Below are 6,757 nucleotides of genomic sequence, written 5' to 3'. Positions count from 1 at the left end.
TATATATATATATATATATATATATATATATATATATATATCTGTATGTATGTATGCTTGTGTACTCTTTCTCCTAATATATATATGCGTATGTATATGTGTGTATACATATACATACATTCATACATTCATGTTTGTATGTACGTACGTATGTATGCATGTATGTATGTATCAACTCCTGTTTTCATTTCTCATATCAATACAAAACTTTATATTAAGCGTCTTTCCCTCAGAATAGGAAACGCCAAAAACTTTAATATTTCAGACCAGCAACAGACGGTGAAAATGAATAAAAGCCGGAGTTATATATATATGCGTTATTATCATTTTATGAGAAAACAGAGGGCGGCAGAATGTATTTACACAAACATACACTCGTATCGATGTTGCTGATCGGAAGAGCATATGTCATCCTTTCTGTTAAAGCACAAGCGAGAGTAGTAGCGAAACGAAACGGGTTTAGCTCCATCAACCACTAACGCCACCAAACAGCAGTTCTTTTCACCGGAACTTCACGGCCGATCATCTTACAACGAATATCGAATACGATATCGCAGTGAAGTGGTCGGATTCTGTGTAGCTTTGTCGTTTATCCACTTGACAAATATCACACGAACGCTACCGGAAATGTTTTGATTCGATTGCTTTCTGCTTTTGACGTCCTTGACACGCTCCGGCACATATGTGAACAGGTTGAGTGAAAAAATAACTACTAGAATAAAGAACTTGCTGGTCATTTCGGGTCAGCAGACATGAGCGTTAGTTAAGAAAGAAAAATGACTGGAGTAGGTAGGTGAGTTATTTCTATAGGATGTTCTGTGGTGTTACTGGGGTGGGGAAAAAAAGGAAAGAAAAGAAAAGAATCGGCTAGTTTTCTTAATTGTCTCAAGATAAGGATGTTAGTGGTCGATACAGAACATTGCCAATTCTGTGTGTATTAGTACACTTGATGGTGAGGTAGATGGAGAACAAAGTTGGATAAAAATGCTACAGATATCGTGACAGACTTGGGAAGGAAGGGAAAATCAAAGGGAAGATAAATATAAAACTGAATAGAAAAGAAATAAAGAGCGATAGGAAGAGAAATAGAGAGGGAAAGTATGAGAGCGTGTTTGTGAAAGGATGAGCAAAAAAGATGAAACCCACTGAGAAGTTGAACCGGAGAAAGTCAACGAAAAAAAAAATATGGGGATATTAGATGACGAAAACAGGGAAAGAAGAAAAAAATCCGAAGGTAACTGTGTAAACAGTAAAACTTAAAACATGTTTAAAGCTGCGTCAAAAAAACAAAACAAAAACAAACAGAGAAAAAAATGAGGACTTCTATCGAAGTATTTGTGTGTAACTAAGGAACAACCGACAGCGATCGAGTTTCATTCGGAATCTCCATTGTTTTTTTATTTATTTAATTCGTCTTGGACGAATCATGACTTATAATATTTGTTTTATTAGGATATGGTTTCAAAACCTGATCTGGAAAGGCAGACATATGGTGCCAGCAACAAATTGATCGGAAACACTTCGGGTATGTTTTTTTTCTATTCTGATTTTTTTCTAAGCAACTTTTTTCTTTCTGTCTTGTTTTTTTTCTCTCTAAATATTCTGGAAGACTGGAAATGGAATCATTATCCGAAAAAACATTTACAATGAAAGCGAAGTATGTGAAAGACCCAACGTAACTGATGTAACTTGATTTTACAACAGGATGATTTCGATTTTGATGTTTGCATAAGGAGCTGCGAAGGAGTTCTTTTGTGTGGAATTGTTGTCGGGTTTATCGATACATGTAATTAGGGAGTATTTGGATACGTGATGGCATGTCATTAGGACTGAGTCCTAAATGATCAAATCGATAAAATTTGGCCTCTTATCCAAATTATCATCGGTTTGCATCTTGCTACATCTGCTGTGTTGCATCTCCTGGCGAAAATTCCTAACCTCTGGATCACATGCCTTCATCTAATGTATTATATATTTAAATAAAAAAGCTAAATAATGTCCTGCATTCCACTGGTTCACCGAAGAACTAACGAAAACTTCATTTTGATGCAGGAATTCAAAGAGTATACTGGGGTGTATTGATCTTGCACATCGCGGGTTTTGAACTCGGTACTTTAAGTAAATAAACCACTTGTTAATTGGGGAGTATCTTCGTTACATCATGACAATCACCAATCGTTCTCTGGTCCGTATACATACTGTCTACTTCACACTGTAAATCAATATCATTGTTAGTTTCAATCTTTTTCTTACTGATTTGGTCTGGAGTTAGGAGCTCTGCCTACGACCTTCGAAATCCTGGAAAAAACTAGTTTGTCGTTCCTCTGGAGCAACTGCAAGCTGACAGTTTCCGGAAAAAATCATCTATTTCGAGGGGATTCAAAAGAGTCGATGTTTTGTGAAGGAAGGACTGAACATACTGGCGAGTGGGGTGGTAGGCACAAAATAGGTTACGAGAGGATAAGAAACAAGCGCGCGAGCGTGTGTCTATGGGCTCGAGACCAGCTAACTCCGAGGAGAAAATGCCACTGTAGTAACGGTAGACAGAAGATAAAGAAGACAGCACGTATGTGGAGGCAACAGGTATGCGGTTGACTGTTGCAAAACAAGTAAAACGTGTTTCAATTGTTTACACAACTGAATTCAAATCTCACCATGTACGAGGGGGTACCCTAAGTGCCATGCAGTGAAAGTGAACCCAAAAGAACTTGGAATCAAAACGTGAAGAAAATGGTTATACATGATAAATATCAATGGTAGGATATAGAATTTTTAAAAATTGCATCTTTTGTTTTTGCCTTTTGTTGTTGCCAGTTCTTTAGAGATATAAATTTGAACTGACATAATAATGGTTTCTGAATTAGGCATAAGACCAACAGAAGGTTAATCGATACCATCAACGTCAGCTAGTACTTGACTGGAACTATATTTCTTTTGCCCAGGAAGAGTGAAAGACGAAGCTGACCTCGATGGTATTTGAAGTAAAAAACCGGAAGAAATATTGCAAAGCATTTTCGTCGACGCCCTAAGAATTCTGCTGTCTTTGACTTGACAAAATAATGGTTTCAAATTTTGGTACAAGGCCAGCAATTTTAGGAGGAGAGGTAAGTCGATTACATCGATCTCTGTTCTTCACCGGTACTTATTTAATCGACTCCGAAAGGATGAAAGGCAAAGTTGACTTCGGCAGAATTTGAAGTCAGAACTTGGAGAGCCAGAAGAAATGCCGCTATGCATTTTGTCCGACGCGCAAACGCTTCTGCTAGTTTGTCACCTCAACTAATACACTAAATCTCTCTAAATTTAGCACAAGGTCAGCAATTTTAGGAAAGAGAGCTTGTCGATTACATCGACCTCAGTGCTCAACTACTACTTATTTATCGATTCCAAATGGCAAAAGGCAAAGTTAACCTTGACAGAATTTGAACGCAGTGCATAAAGAGCCGAACGAAATATCGCTAAGCATTCTGTCCGATATGCAAACAATTCTACTAACTCACCAACTTAACTGGTACAAAAATGATACCATACTATACTAGCTGTTGTTCAATCGCTCCTGCTCAACTCTGCTCTTGCAGACTTATAACAGAAGTATTCCAGCTCTTACCAATCCAATTTTTTTTCCAAACAATATGTCCAAGACTGTATCTTTTATTAAAAATAGTACGAGATGCACTGAAGGACATTTGGCGTTTATTTTTAACAAGTCTTGAGGTCGTGTACCAATACCGTCTTCAAGTATGTGGAGGAGGACCGGAGGTTTAGATTTTCATACCATTTTCTAAGAACATTGGCAGTGTAAGTGAAGTGATGAGGTGGCTTTCAACACAGATTCGAAACTGCGAAGCGTTCTCCATCTCTTAAAAGATTACCTCCTGCTCTACACCACTGTCTGATGCAAATTACGGGAACGATTATAAGGCACGAGACCTAATATTAATTGGAAGCTGGAAACAGGATCAAGGAAATCATCAGCTGTTGTATATATATTTTTTTATATTTTTTCTGTATGTTTTATCTTCCTGAATCTCTCCTTTATTTTCCTTCCTCATTTCCATAATATTTTTTTCCAAGTTAAACTGTAACAACAGTATGAACATCATCATCATCATTATTGTAGTCATCGTAGTCATCATCATCATCATCATCACCCTCAACAACAACAGCAATAAATATAACCACTAAAACAGCAACAAGAAGAAACAAATCACCATTAGTGTCATTGCAATACCACAAAGACACGTGGTAACATCGGGTGTAGCTGACTCCCCCGACACCACCACTACATGAAACCTCACACCCACTTTATTATTTGTGTCACTCTTTTGTTAACCTTTAACATGATGTTTGTCTGTGTGTCTGTCTGCATGTCTGTCTGTATGGCCGTCTTCTATTTTTGTTTTAGATAATTCTCGATTCTTCTTTGCCTCTCCTCCCGTTCTTTTTTACCACCACCACCACCACCACCACCACTACTACTACTACTACTACTACTACTACTACTACTACTACTACTACTACTATTACTACTACTACTACTACTACTACTACTACTACTACTACTACTACTACTACTACTACTACTACTACTACTACTATTACTACTACTACTACTACTACTACTACTACTACTACTACTACTACTACTACTACTACTATTACTACTACTACTACTTGTATTATCAACACACGTATTCATCATCATCACAAATTACCAGAGATACAATAGCTATCATCATCTTCATTATCATCACAGACAGCTCCACCACTGCCATCGTCACCATCACCACATTTGCCTTCTAAAACTATGACCACCACTACCACCACCACCATCACCATCACCAACTATTACCCTTTCTTCCTCCATAACATAACCTCCTATCGCTATCATCACCACGAAGACGGACATCACCGCTTCTACTATATTCGCTGCTCCCCACTAGTAACAGCACTATCTGCGCCTTGTACAATCGTTAGAAATAATTTCTTTTATTGGCCACAAGGGCTAATATAAATATACATAAAAGGACATGCAACAATATAAAAAACAACACAAGACGATACAAACGGTTTTCTGTATGCAAACAATAAAAAACAATAAAAAATTAAACAAAATAAAACTCCCAATAGGGGGTAGCGCTTTAAAGGTTACTCGTGGAAAAACCCCAAAAGCCACGGGTACCTGATCAACAAGGCCCTTCTCCCTTTATTTTTGCAGGTGTATACTCAGAATTGATCCTTTCATACTGACCATTCTTCAAAACAATCATTAGAAATAATTCATTCTTTTATTAGCCACAAGGGCTTACATAAAATAACATTAAAGGACATTCAAAAACATTAAGAGACAAAAACCGGACGATACAATGGGGTTTCCTCGTGTAAACAATAGAAAAACAAGATTGAACAACGGTAAACTCCCAGTAGGGGAGGCACTTAAAAGGTCCTCGTGGAAAAACTCACAAAAGCCACGGGTGCCTGATCAACAGGGCAAGAGCCCTTCTTTAATTTTTCACAGGTGTATGCTCAGAACTGGTCCTTTCACACCATTCTTCCAGCATTCACCTACCTTTCAACAAACTTGCTAGAAGGCAACACTTTCCTCTTCAACCTCACCTTCTTCTTCAAGTGAAACTTGAAGAAGTTGATGAGGGCTTGACCAAAGAGGTAAGTGTCTGACTTTAGCCCTTTCAAGCGAGTCCACCATACTACTTCTTTCGCTACAGTCAAGTTGATAGATGTGGAACTTAGTTTTAAGTGGTGTTGGTGATGGTTTTGATAATAAAGATGATGATGAAGAATGTTGTGCTTATAATAGTAGAGTAAAAGTTGTGTTGTAATGGTGACAGGACCGTATCAACAGCACTATAGCCCCCTCCGAGCGAAGCGATGTACTGGGAGCCGCTATATTCTCTGCCCCAACACATAGAGATTAGCATTAGACTCCTACACCCGTGAGACTCCATCCTCCGGGCAACTGCTCCGTGTAGTAGTTATAGTCTGGGTACATGGGGATTATCACATACTTTAAGAAATTATTATTTCTAATATTTAATTGTTTATGTTATGGCTTTATTTACTCCGTGCACCCAGACTTTGTGGACACCCTGTATGTATTCTGTGGCTTGCTGCCAATAATTTAATGCTGGTTTCAAATTTTGTCACAAGGCCAGCAATTTCAGGGGAGGGTGTAAGGCGATTACATCGACCCCAGTGGTCAACTGGTACTTATTTTATCGACTCTGAGAGGATGAAAGGCAAAGTCGACCTCGGTGGAATTTGAACGTAAAGACAGACGAAATGCTACTGAATATTTTGCCTGGCATGCTAACGATTCTGCCAGTTCGCCTCCTTTGTCTTTAAATAAATATTCTTTTCTATTTTAGGCACAAGGCCCGAAATTTTGGGTTAGGGGGCCAGTCAATTAGATCGACTCCAGTGCGCAACTGGTACTTAATTTATCGACCCCGAAAGGATGAAAGGCAAAGTCAACCTCGGCGGAATTTTTACTCAGAACGTTCTAACATTTCTTATTTCTTTATTGCCAACAAGGGGCTAAACATAGAGGGGACAAACAAGGACAGACAAAGGGATTAAGTCGATTACATCGGCCCCAGTGCGTAACTGGTACTTAATTTATCGACCCTGAATGGATGAAAGGCAAAGTCAACCTCGGCGGAATTTTTACTCAGAACGTGCTAACATTTCTTATTTCTTTATTGCCAACAAGGGGCTAAACATAGAGGGGACAAACAAG

This window comes from Octopus bimaculoides, chromosome 2 (genome assembly GCF_001194135.2).
Source record: "Octopus bimaculoides isolate UCB-OBI-ISO-001 chromosome 2, ASM119413v2, whole genome shotgun sequence".
In the NCBI taxonomy this organism is placed as follows: domain Eukaryota; kingdom Metazoa; phylum Mollusca; class Cephalopoda; order Octopoda; family Octopodidae; genus Octopus; species Octopus bimaculoides.
Note: the sequence above shows the minus strand (reverse complement) of the source record.